The sequence below is a fragment of the Ailuropoda melanoleuca genome, chromosome 6, assembly GCF_002007445.2.
Source record: "Ailuropoda melanoleuca isolate Jingjing chromosome 6, ASM200744v2, whole genome shotgun sequence".
NCBI lineage: Eukaryota > Metazoa > Chordata > Mammalia > Carnivora > Ursidae > Ailuropoda > Ailuropoda melanoleuca.
Genome location: NC_048223.1, coordinates 19,260,582 through 19,273,877, shown reverse-complemented (window position 1 = coordinate 19,273,877; position 13,296 = coordinate 19,260,582). Strand labels below are relative to the sequence as shown.

At 46.8% G+C, this 13,296-nt stretch overlaps 1 protein-coding gene across 1 annotated transcript in view; it reads right to left on the bottom strand.

Annotated features, from left to right (window-relative positions):
- Positions 1 to 12,338, bottom strand: part of LOC109489013 — a 31,213-nt gene extending 18,875 nt beyond the window's left edge. The window contains exon 1 of the mRNA XM_034662033.1: positions 12,109 to 12,338. The gene's annotated coding sequence lies outside the window, so the exon portion shown is untranslated. The remainder of the gene's footprint in view (positions 1 to 12,108) is intronic.
- Positions 12,339 to 13,296: the final 958 nt, after the last annotated feature.

Genomic DNA, 13,296 nt, shown 5'->3' with positions numbered 1-13,296 from the left:
CACAAAAAGACTTACACATGAACACTCACAGCAGCCTTGTTCATTATAGCCCCAAGCCAGAAACGACTCCCATCCATCGGCAGGTGAATGGACAAGCAAATGAACAGCCGTACAACGGGAAGCTGCTCAGCGTACAAAGGAATGAGCTTGTGCTGCACACAACACGGATGAATCTCACAGACAGAAGGGTGAGCTACAAAAACCAAACAAGGAGGAATACCTACGTGGATTCTGTTTCAATAAAGCTCAAGAAAAGACAAAAATGAGTCTATAGTGACAGACATCAGAGAATGGTTACAGCCAGTCAGTGAGTTGCCTGGGAAGAGACCTGAGAGAACGTTCTGCACTATGTTCAGTAAATACCCTCCTCTCCCCTCCCCCCCGCCTTGTCCCCCCTCCCTCCTTTTCCCTCTTCTCTCTCAATAAAGCTGTATTCCATCTCCAAATAGTCGAATATAGTTGTGAGTACCCAAGAAAAGGACACATCCGTATCCTACAGTCATATGGACACATACCTCTGGACCTGCATACACGTATTCAACAAATATTTATTGAGCATTTCAAATACTATTCTAGGCACTAGGGAAGCAGTAGTGGGGGAAAAAAAACAGATATGTCCTTCTGGAGGTGACAGTCTAATGTCACCATTCTTGCCAGCCCCCTCTCTACCCCAGCCTCCTCTGGTCTCATAGATGTTACAACAAATCTGGGTCATTAGTTTGGGTAAATGAAAGAGCTCAGAAAAAGTCATGATGAATAATAATTATGGTTATAATTATAATAATAAACCAGAAAGAAGAACTTAGAAAAAGTGATTTTGGAGAGGAGGGAAGATGGCAGAGGAATAAGGACCCTATTTCAACCGGTCCCTTGAATTTAGCTGAATATCTACCAAACCATTCTGAACACCCATGAAATCACCCTGAGACGTAAGACTATATATCTGGATCTCTACAAGCAGAAAATCTCCAGTGGTCTCAAGGTATGAAGGGCAGAGCCATGATCCTGCCGACAGATATTGAAAGATAAACAGAAGGGGGAGGGAACCTCCATAAGCTGGCACTGGGAAGGTGATATAACACCGGAATGCAAAAGCATCCCATGCTGGGGACAGGACACAGACTTGCAGACTGGTAGCAGCAGGGAAAGGACTTTAGGGCAGCCCCCAGACAGGATCCAGGAGCTGTGGCTGTGCACACATGAACCAGGAGTGGCTTGCAGTTTTAAAAGCACAAAGGGCAGAGATGTGCCCGGCCCTGGGATCAACCTCTGGGAGAGTTGCTATGAGGTACACAAATGGGGAGGCTGTAGTTTTAGCAGCGCAGACCGAAACAGAGACTGTGTGTCCTGGAGAGCTCAGTGAAGAGCAGACTGTGATTTCTCTGCCCTGGGACAGAGGTTTGGGGGCGGTCACTTCTGCTCTCTCAGAAGAGATGAAGAAAGTCACCAGGGAAACCCGCCAAAGAACAAAAGCCCCCCCCCCCAAAATCGGTTTTCACTGAGCCCACCCACACACAGAGCGGGCAGGGCAACACTGCCCAAGCAGCGTTGCCTGAGTAACACTGCAGCAGGCCCCTCCCCCAGAAGACAGGCTGGAAGAACAAGCAGATGACAACCTTAGGGTCCCTATAAAACAGGTACATCTTGCTTGGGTCATGGTTAATACTTTGGACTCTGTACATTCCCTCAACTACCCCCCAGCAGAATGACTAAGAGGAAGAACCCCCAACAACGAAAAGAATCAGAGACTAGGGCCTGTGCCACAGACCTAATAGATATGGACATAAGCAAGATGTCAGATAGACTTCAGAGTAACAATTATGAAGTCAATATCTAGGCTTGAGAAAAATATTAGTGACAATTAGAATCTTTAAGGGCAAAAATGAAATCTAATCAGGCCGAACTTAAAAATGCTATGAATGAAATGCAATCTAAACCGTATACTCTGCCTGCCAGAGTAAATGAGGCAGAAGAATGAATTAGTGAGCTAGAAGATAGAAAAGAAGGAAACCAAGGAGGCCTGAGAAAAACAGCTTAAAGCCCAAAAGATCACTATGAAACATTCCAATGTCAGAATTATTGGAATCCCTGAGAGAGTGAAGGAGGGAGGGAGGGAGAGGGGGGGAGAGAGAGAGAAAGAGAGAAAGAGAGAGAGAGAGAGAGAGAGATCAGTCTAGAAGATATAATTGAGCAAATTACAGCTGAGAATTTCCCTAATCTGGGGAAGGAAACAAGCATTCGTGTCCAAGAGGCAGAGAGGACCCCTCCCAAGATGAATGAGAACAGACCAATACCCTGGCATATAATAGTAAAACTTGGACATCTTAGAACCAAGGAAGCAATCCTGAGAGCAGCTAGGGGGAAGAGATTTCTTACATACAGAGGGAGAACATCAGAATAACGTCAGACCTTCCAGAGACCTGGCAAGCCAGAAAGAGCTGGCAAGACATATTCAGGGTATTAAATGAGAAGAACATGCAGGCAAGGATACTGTATCCAGCAAGGCTGTTATTCAGAATGGATGGAGAGACAAGGAGCTTCCAGGACCAGCAGAAACTGAAAGAATATGTGACCACCAAGCCAGCCCTGCAAGAAATATTAAGGGGGTGGGGGGTTCTATAAAAGTAAAAAGACCCCAAGAGTAATAGAGACCAGAAATTTACAGAGATGATCTATAGAAACAAGGAACCTCACAGGCAACATGATGGCACTAAAATCATATCTTTCAATAATCATTCTCAACATGAACAGCCTAAATGCTCCCATGAAATGGCACAGAGTTGCAGATTGGATAAAAAGACATGACCCATCCATATGCTGTCTACAAGAGATTCATTTTGAACCTAAAGATACATCCAGACCAAAAGTGAGGAACTGAGGCATGGAAAACCATTTTTCATGCCAACAGACCTCAAAAGAAAACTGGGGTAGCAATTCTCATATCAGACAAATTAGATTTTAAGCTAAAGACTGTAGTAAGAGATACAGAGGGACACTACATCATTCTTAAAGGGTCTATCCAACAAGAGCTAGCAGTTGTAAAGATCTATGTCCTCAACATGGGAGCAGCCAACTGTTAACCAAAATAAAAAGACATACTGATGATAATACTTTAATAGTAGGAGACCTCAACACTCCGCTCAAGCAATAGACACATCATCTAAGCAGAAGATCAACAAAGAAACGATAGCTTTGAATGACACATTGGACCAGATGGACTTCACAGATTTATATAGAACATTCCACCATAAAAACAACAGAATACTCATTCTTCTCGAACGCACACAGAACTTTCTCCAGAATAGACCACATACTGGGTCACAAATCAGGTCTCAACCAATACCAAAAGATTAAGATAATCCCCTGCATATTCTCAGACCAGAATGCTTTGAAACTGGAATTCAATCACAAGAAAAAATGTAGATGGAATTCAAACACTTGGAAGCTAAAGAACATCCTGCTTAAGAATGTTTGGGTCAACCAGGAAATTAAAGAAGAACTTAAACAATTCATGGAAACCAGTGAGAATGAAAACACATCAGTCCAAAACCTATGTGATACAGCAAAGGTGGTCCTAAGGGGGAAATACATAGCCATCCAAGCCTCACTCAAAAAAGTAGAAAAACCCTGAATGCACAAGCTAACCTTACATCTAAAGGAACTGGAGAAAGAAGATCAAGTGAAACCTAAACCCAGCAGAAGAAAAATAATAAAGATTAGAGTAGAGATCAATGAAATAGAAACCAGAAAAAACAGTAGAGCAGATCAACGAAACTAGAAGCTGGTTCTTTGAAAGAATTAATAAGATCAATAAACCTCTGGCCAGACTTATCAGAAAGAAAAGAGAAAGGACCCAAATTAATAAAATTATGAAAGGGGAGAGTTCACGACTAACACCAAGGAAATAGAAACAATTATTAGAAATTATTATCAGCAACTATACACCAATAAATTAAGCAACCTGAAAGAAATGGATGCCTTCCTGGAAACCTATAAACTACCAAGACTGAAACAGGAAGAAATTGACAATCTGAATTGTAACCAGTAACAAAATTGAAGCAGTAATCAAAAACCTCCCCAAAAAAAACAAGAGTCCAGGGCCTGATGGATTCCCAGGAGAATTCTACCAAACATTTAAAGAAGAAATAATACCTATTCTCCTGAAGCTGTTTCAAAAAATAGAAGAAAAACTTCCAAACTCATTCTATGAGGCACTACCTTGATCCCAAAACCAGGCAAAGACCCCACCAAAAAGGAGAATTACAGACCAATATCCCTGATGAATATGGATGCCAAAATTCTCAACAAGATTATCCATCACCCAGGTGGGATTTATTCCTGGGATGCAAGGATGGTTCAACATTTGCAAATCAATCACTGTGATACAACACATTAATGAAAGAAAGAGACAAGAACCATATGATCCTCTCAATTGATGCAGAAAAAGCATTTGACAAAATACAGCATCCTTTCCTGATTACACTCTTCAGAGTGTAGGGATAGAGGGAACATTCCTCAATAAAAACTATCTATGAAAAGCCCACAGTGAATATCATTCTCACAGGAACACAAGGATCAGGAACACAAGGATGCCCACTCTCACCACTATTGTTCAACATAGTACTAGAAGTCCTAGCATCAGCAATCAGACAAAAAAAAAGAAATAAAAGGTATTCAAATTGGCAAAGAAGAAGTCAAACTCTCTCTCTCTTTGTAGATGAGGTGATACTTTATGTGGAAAATCCAAAAGACTCCACCCCCAAATTACTAGAACTCAAAGCAATTCAGTAATATGGCAGGATACAAAAATCAATGCACAGAAATCAGTTGCTTTCCTATACACTAACAATGTAACTGTAGAAAGAGAAATTAGGGAATTGATTCCATTTACAATAGCATCAAAAACCATAAGATACCTAGGAATAAACCTAACCAAAGAGGTAAAGGATCTATACTCTAGAAATTACAGAACACTTATGAAAGAAATTGAAGACGACATAAAAAGATGGAAAAACATTCCATGCTCATGGATTAGAAGAATAAACATCGTTAAAATGTCTATGCTGCCCAGAGCAATCTATACTTTCAAAGCCATCCCTATCAAAATACCAATGACATTTTTTCAAAGAGCTGGAAGAAACAATTCTAAAATTTGTATGGAACCAGAAAAGACCCTGAATCACCAAGGAAATGTTGAAAAAGAAAAACAAAGCTGGAGGCATTCTGTTGCCTGATTTCATGCTGTATTACAAAGCTGTGATCACCAAGACGACATGGTACTGGCATGAAAACAGGCACATAGACCAATGGAACAGAATACAGACTCCAGAAATGGACTCTCAATTCTATGGTCAACTAATCTTCAACAAATCAGGAAAAAATATCCAGTGGAAAAAAAGACAGTCTCTTCAATAAATGGTGCTGGGAAAACTGGACAGCTATATACAGAAGAGTGAAACTTGACCGTTCTCTTACACTGTACACAAAGGTAAACTCTAAATGGATGAAAGACCTCAGTGTGAGACAGGAATCCATGAAAATCCTAGAGGACAACATAGGCAGTAACCTTTCGACATTAGCCCCACATTCTTTCATGACACGTCCCTTCCAAAGACAAGAGAAACAAAAGCAAAAATGAACTTTTGGAACTTCATTAAGATAAAATGCTTCTGCACAGCCAAGGAAACAGTCAACAAAACTAAGAGGCAACCCACGGAATGGGAGAAGATATTTGCAAATCACCCTACAGATAAAGGGCTGGTATCCAAGATCTATAAAAAAACTTCTCAAACTCAACACCCAAAAAACAAATAATCAAGTCAAAAAATGTGCAGAAGATATAACAGACACTTTTCCAACGAAGACATATGAATGGCTAGCAAACACATGAAAAAAACGTTCAACATCATTAGCCATCAGGGAAATTAAATTCAAAACCACATTGAGATACCACCTTACACCAGTTAGAATGGCAAAAAATGGAAAAAGACAAGAAACAACAAATGTTGGAGAGGATGTGGAGAAAGGGGAACGCTCTTACCCTGTTGGTGGGAATCCAAGTTGCTACAGCCACTTTGGAAAACAGTGTGGAGTTTCCTCAGAAAGTTAAAAATAGAGCTACCCTATGATCCAGCAATTGCACTACTGGGTATTTACCCCAAAGATACAGATACAGTGAAAAGAAGGGGCACATGCACCCCAATGTTCATAGCAGCAATGTCCACAATAGCCAATTGTGGAAGGAGCCGAGATGCCCTTCAACAGACAAATGAATAAAGAAGATGTGGTCCATATATACAATGGAATATTACTCAGCCATCAGAAAGGATGAATACCCACTATTTGCATCGACATGGATGGAACTGGAGGGGATTACGCTAAGCGAAAAAAGTCAAGCAGAGAAAGACAATTATCATATGGTTGCACTCATATGTGGAACATAAGCAATAGCACGGAGGACATTAGGGGAAGGAAGGGAAAATGGAAGGGGGGGATGTCAGAGGGGGAGACGAACCATGAGAGACTATGGACTCCAGGAAACAATCTGAGGGTTTCAGAGGGGAGGGGGTTGGGGGGATGGGATCACCCAATGATGGGTATTAAGGAGGGCACGTGTTGTAATGAGCACCGGGCGTTACACGCAAATAATGAATCATGGAACACTACATCAAAAACTAATGATGTACTGTTTGGTGACTAACAATTAAAAAAGTGACTTCATATTTCAACATTATAGGTAAATGGAAAGGTCATAGTTGGGTGGAAAGATGGGAGAGATAATTGGTAACACAAGGTTTCTACTGGCTCTCTTGTATAGGCTTTTTTTTGGGGGGGGCAGGGGGCCGGGGGAGAGGGAACATCTTAAGCAGGCACCACACTCAGTGAAGGCCTCATGCAGGGCTCAATATCATGACCCTGAGGTCATGACCTGAGCCAAAAATCAAGAGACAGATGCTTAACTCACTGAGCCACCCAGGTGCCCCTCTTACACAGGGTATAAAAAAAAATAAGAAAAAAGAAAAAAGAAAATGATTTACCTCTTTATTTTGAAATAATATTAGACTCACATAGAAATTGCCAAAATGGGGATGCCTAGGTGGCTCAGTCTTAAGCATCTGTCTTGAGTTCAGGTCATAATCCCAGGGTTCTTGGATCGAGTCCCACACCATGCTACCTGCTTCTCCCTCTGCCTGCTGCTCCCCGTGCTTGTGTGCTCTCTTGCGCTCTAAAAAAAAAAAAAAAAAAAAAATTCCAGGGGCGCCTGGGTGACTCAGACATTAAGTGTCTGCCTTCGGCTCAGGTCATGATCCCAGGGTCTTGGGATTGAGCCCCGCATTGGGCTCCCTGCTCAGCGGGAAGCCTGCTTCTCCCTCTCACACTCCCCTTGTGTTTCCTCTCTCGCTGTCTCTGTCAAATAAAATAAATAAAATCTTTAAAAAAAAAAAATCCCAGAATAGTGTGCAGAGAGTTCCCATCCCCCTTCACCCAGGTTCCTCCTCTGAGAGCATCTTCCCACTCAGAACAATCCTTATGACCAGGAAATTGACCTTGGTATGTTACTATCAAGTACACTGCAGATCTTACTCAGACTTCACCCATTTTCACATGCACTCTGTGTGTTGTGTGTGTGTGTTTCTATGAAATGCTGTCCCACGAACAGACTCACAGAGCCTCTGCCGCAGTCAGCACTCCCTCTACAGCTGTGGCCTCCCTGTCACCCGAACCCCTGGTGGCCTGTGCTCCATTGCAATCATCTTGTCACTTGAGAGTGTTCTATATAGTGAATCGGTACGTGAGCCCTCTCACCGACTGGCTTGTCCCCTCAGCCCTAACGCTCTTGTGAGCCATGCTAGGTGTATCAATCGTTCGCTCCCTTTGTTGCTGCGTAAGAATTCCTCGGTGTGGATGTACCACGGTTTGGTTACCCGCTCATCCACTGAAGGACGTTCGGGCTGGGGGTAGTTTGCGGCTGTTACAAATAAAGTTGCTAATCTGTACAGGCTCTTAAAAGGCCTTTGACACATGGACTGTACTTTTCCTGCTCGCCTCCAGCCATAGATGTTCGTTAATATTACTCCACTGTCACGTGCAAATCTTCACTCATCTGGACATCACGTATGTAGCGACACAGACGATAACAGAACTGAGAGCTGGGAAGAACGCAGACAAGACACGGAGGAGTGATAGTAATTTGTAAATGTCACAAAGTCCCGGTAGAAGGCCGTCAGCCATGGCCTCACGTTTTTTAATGCATATTTCACACCCACCTAAAGGCCTGGCCATGTTGTCTCCTGTCCACAGCGGTGTGGAAGGCACGGAGACGGCTTCTGACAGCAGCCGGAGTTACAGCGGACAGTGTGACAGTGGGGGTGAGACTGGAAAAGCCGCCCATAAGGCTGAAAATGCAGCCGTTCTGGGCAGGATGAATAATCCAATTGCTGTCAGCGAGCCAGAGGGCGTCTGTATCACTGCAGCTGAGCACGCTTCATGGCAGTTACCAGAATCCTCTGGAAAAGGCTGAACTCTGCTTCGTATGCACCTCAACAACAGATGGCATGCATTTGAGAGCGATTTTCACCTCAACTCATTGACCATTACAGAAATCGAAACGCTTCGAGTGAGCTCTAGCAAACAGACTTGAATACCACATCCTCTAATGCCAAATAAATAAAGTATCATGTTTTAATTTTAGTGAACACATCCCAACAGAAGCCAGGCCAGGAGTCCCACATATGCTTTATGCCTACAGGCAGGGCAGAGACAGGAACTGAAGCCAACTCGTCCCAAAGAGCATGGCTCTGAAGTCACACGCACACCCGGATGTGATAGTGACCTTGGTCAAGTCACTTAATCTCACTGAGCCTTGGTTTCTCCATCAGTGAATGGGAATGGCAGTCATACCTGCAGGGGTCATAATGAGAAAGGAATGGGATGAAGGTCTGTAGCACGTCAGGGTCTTGGGAAGAAACAACTTTCACGTGTGAACCTTCCCTTGAAGTGGTTTCAACTCCCAACCCTCCTGGGTGTGGGTGTGAACGGGGCCAATTGGTCGTGGCAGTGAAATCGCTCTCCTCAGCCACTTCCCATCTCAGTGTCCCCTCTGTCCTCATTGCCAACATCAAAGGCTGTGAGTTTCACTGGACTCTGGGACACTCGGGGACAAGCTGGCTGGTGAGGAATCTGACTCAGGGCCCCTGGATACTCCCCGACCCCAGGATTCCTGTCCACACCCCCTCTCTCCATCCCCACCAGCAGACAAGCACAGTCTCTCATCTCTGTAGACCTGAGGTCTCCTGGAGGCAGCATCTAAAGGCTTCGGCCTCTTCTCAAGAAATTATCTTCCAACACCTGTCAACGTCTTAACCTCCCGGTGACAGTCAGAAGAGGCTCATCCCTCTAGACACCAACCACTTAATTAGATTCATTGGGGCAAAAGTTTTCTTTCGGCAAGAACCTGTTCAATGCCTCTGTCTGCCTGAGCAGGAAAATGCTGCCACCCTCTTTGCCGCTCTGGAACGTACTCATGCCTACCGGAGGGGACGGGGTTTTTCAACGGAGAATCTGATCCTGGAGAAACGCTTGCTCAGAGGAAGCTCAAATCCCAAGCTCTGCCCTGAGTCCAGAGGGGTGACATCTGGAGCCACCAACTAGGGATGTGATTCGAGTAAAAATCCTGGGACCCAAGTGAGACCTCAGTTTCCTCATCAGCAAAATGGGATGACAAGACCCTCTCCTAGGATAGTGGTAGGAATTAAAGGAGATCATTTCTGAAAGGTTCTCTAAAAGGTCATTGTCCCTAGACAAGCAGGTGAGGACACATTTTTCCCATGGCGAGGGCAGCCCTGCAAGAGAGTAAGCCCCACTGTGCACACACAGCTCAGACCCCGACTTGCGCCATTGCCGAAACAAGTCACCTGACCCAGTGGGAGGGGGAGCGGCCCCCAGTGGGATGAGGGAGGGACTGCAGGAGGGAAGGCTAGAACAATACTCCAGTTGGCCACAGGTGGAATATGGTTGAGCTGGGATTTGCACCCACATTCTCTTTGAGGGTGAAATCTCTACATTATTAACCTGCACGGACTCAAGAATGCTCAATTTTTTTTTCCACTTGTAGGAACGTGTCTTTTATTAACATCTTCTATGATTGGCCTTAAATTATTTTTCCAGCAGGGAAAGGCCTGCTTAACAAGATTTAATGGGCTAGGACGGGGAGTGCTTTACATATATTAACCATGCAACTTCCCTGTGAGGTAGGTGGTGTTCTTATCCCATTTTAGAGAAGAAAAAACTGAGCACAGAAAGGTTAAATAACTTGCCCAGAGTCTCACAGTAAGTAAGAGGCAGCGAGAGGATATGAACCACACTGGCTCCCTCTAGCACGTTGGCTCTCCCCATTGGGCCGGCCTGGGATGGGGGCAGCCCTGAAAGACTCTGGCGGTGCTCAGTGGGCAGCGGGGAAAGGCCCTCTTCATGCCCCCACCCCACTCGGTGGGGTGAGCAGCCCCAGCTCTGGTTTCGCGCTGCCAGAAGACTCCCTCTGCTGCGAGCACACATTGCTGCCTTCGCAGACAGGGCCTCACTTAGGCCCCCCAGCTGCTGGGATACCCATTTTACAGGCAAGGAGCTTGAGGGGTGGGGAGGGAGCCACCACCGTGGCGTCTTCCTGGAGCCAGCATGGGAACCCAGGGGCCTGAGAAGAGAGGGAGGGGGGCCCAGTAGCTCCCAGACCTGGGGTGGGTGGGGGCTCAGGGTCCTGGATGTGGCATAACATTGGGGTATCCCTGATAGGGGGGAGGGCTGTTGTTTTCCAGGGAGGCCTCCCGTGGGGCGCTCTTCACAGGGGTGTCCTGGGGGGCTGGCCTTCCAGCCAAACCTGAACCTTGGCCCTACTCCCAATCTACAGCAGAGGAAACACACACACGTTTGATCTCAGAGAGCGTGTTCTCCCGTAGAAGTCTTTCCCGCCCGACCTTTCCCTCTAGGAGCACTTCACTCCTCGCGTCTTGGCCCACGATGGCCCTTTCCCGACTCAGCCGCAGCTGCTCGCCCGCATGCGTGACCCGGGAAGAGTCAGGAGTTTGCGGTGTGTGTGCCCCAAAGGCACGGGAACTCCCAGCAGCCCTGTTGTCTACGGAAGCGCTCCCAGGATGAACCTTTTAAGACGAGGTGGTTAGAGGGCAACAGCTGAGGTGTTTGGGAGGCCCCTGCATCATGTGCAGCTGAGGCCGGGCCACCGCGATGCGCTTTGTTCAATGAACGTACAGGGAAAACGTTTCGGAGATTTGCAACGATTTGAAAAAACTCACAAACCATATAGGCTAGAAATAGAAAAAAAATTAAGAAAAAGTGAGATATTGTTATAGGAATACGGTACATAATACACATACAAAATCTGTCTTTGGAGGGAGAGAGAGCATGTGAGCAGGGGGAGGCGCAGAGGGAGAGAAAATCTCAGAGGGAGCCCAATGCCAGTTTCCATCCCACGACCCTGAGAGCATGACCCGAGATGAAATCAGAGTCAGATGCCCAACCGACTAAGCCACCCAGGTGCCCCGCATAGAGAATCTGTCTTTGGTGATGACGTTAGCAGTAAGGCTTCTGGTCAACAGTGGGCTGTTAGTGCTTGCTCAAAACGGGGAGATCCAACCCAAAATCAGGACGGCTTCTCCTGAAGCCTGCGAGGCTCTGTCCACAGGCCACACCACGCCGGGCTAGGGAGCCGGGGAGGCACCAAGGTGCACAATCCAAGGAGCCCGGCTCCCTGGTCCGCGCCCCCCCTCCGGACAGCCACAGCGGTGATGGGGCATCGTGTTTGTCAGGCCCGCTTTTAGGTTTGGGGGATGCCTCCATTTACCCTGAGTGGACCCTTGAGAAACTGAGCCACATACTACTCTTTCTGCTCCCCTCCTTTCCCCTTTGCTTTCCTTTTTAAATATTTAGCAGCCTTTTTTTTCTTAACTGAATTCGAATTCAATATAGTTCAGTGGATCTTAAAGATTCAACTCAGTGAGTTTTGACAGGTGTTTGCACCGTGTAACAACGGCCCCAGCAAGATACAGAGTACTTGCCTGTCCCCGGAAAGCTCTCCCGCCCTCCCAGGTGCCTCACCTCCACACTGACAGCCCACGACATGCCTTCCATCAGCAGGAACGCCTTCACCCGTTCTGGGCCGTCAGAGCGATGGATCCTGCAGGGGGTACTTTTTGGGGCGCATCCTCTGTCGCTCCACATACCATCTGTGAGACTGGCCCATCGCCGCAGGTCTCCCCAGGGCTTCCTTTTTATTCCACTATGGGGCCGTATCACATCCGGCGGAGCCATCCTCCTGTTGGTGGACAACCGAGTCACTGATGGGCTGGTGTGAAGAATGCCGATGCGTGAATAGGCATCAGGGAATTTGCTGGAATCTCTAAACCCCTCACCTTCATGGGGGAGGAGAGAATGCAGATCAGGCCCAGGCTTCCTGACCCTCCTCCCCTCCCCTCCCCCACTTTAGAAAATCTCTCCCTGTCTTCTTTGCCCACCCTTTCTGTGGCTCACAGAGTGAAGGGTTTGCGACGAGGGACAGAGCGGGGAGGGGACCAGCCACAGATGGGAATTTAGTGAAAGAGTGCTACGACATCACGCACATAGACACACACATGCGCACAGGCACACACAGCGGCCTGCACGCACATGCACAGACACACGCATGCGCACAGGCACAGAGAGGTCTGCACGCACATGCACATGCACGCAGGCACACACAGAGGCATGCACGCGGGCACACACACGGCCAAGCCAGTATTGTCAATGGGGATGGGCAGAATCTCCTTAGATCAGCTCCCCCTCATGAAGGCTTCACATCACAGTCTGTTTTCTAGCTGCCTGTCTTGCCTCCCACTCTGCCCCGTCGATCCTGGAGCTGCCAGGTTTCTCTTTCTACGTAAGATACTGTTTTGCTCACGTCACCCGCTGCTTCAGCACCTTCCATGCCCCCAGTCTGATCTCCACAGGCCACAGGCGGCTGCTCCCCCCAGCTCCCTCCTGCACACACTCCACACCTGTTCCCACTGCAGGGCTTTGGGGCTTTAGCCTGGAGGGCCCTCCTGCTTTATCTAAGCCTAAAGCCAGGTCAGTCGCCCCCTCCAGGATGAAGCCATTGCCAAATGCCAACAGCCCCGACACACTGCCCACGATCTCGCCCTGCAGACACACTGTCACCTGTCCCAGCCCTCTCCATGTGTTCACTATTTTTGTGACCACCTAGGAGCAGGGCTGGAGAGGAAAGGAGACTCAGTCAGGTGTGTCAAGGCT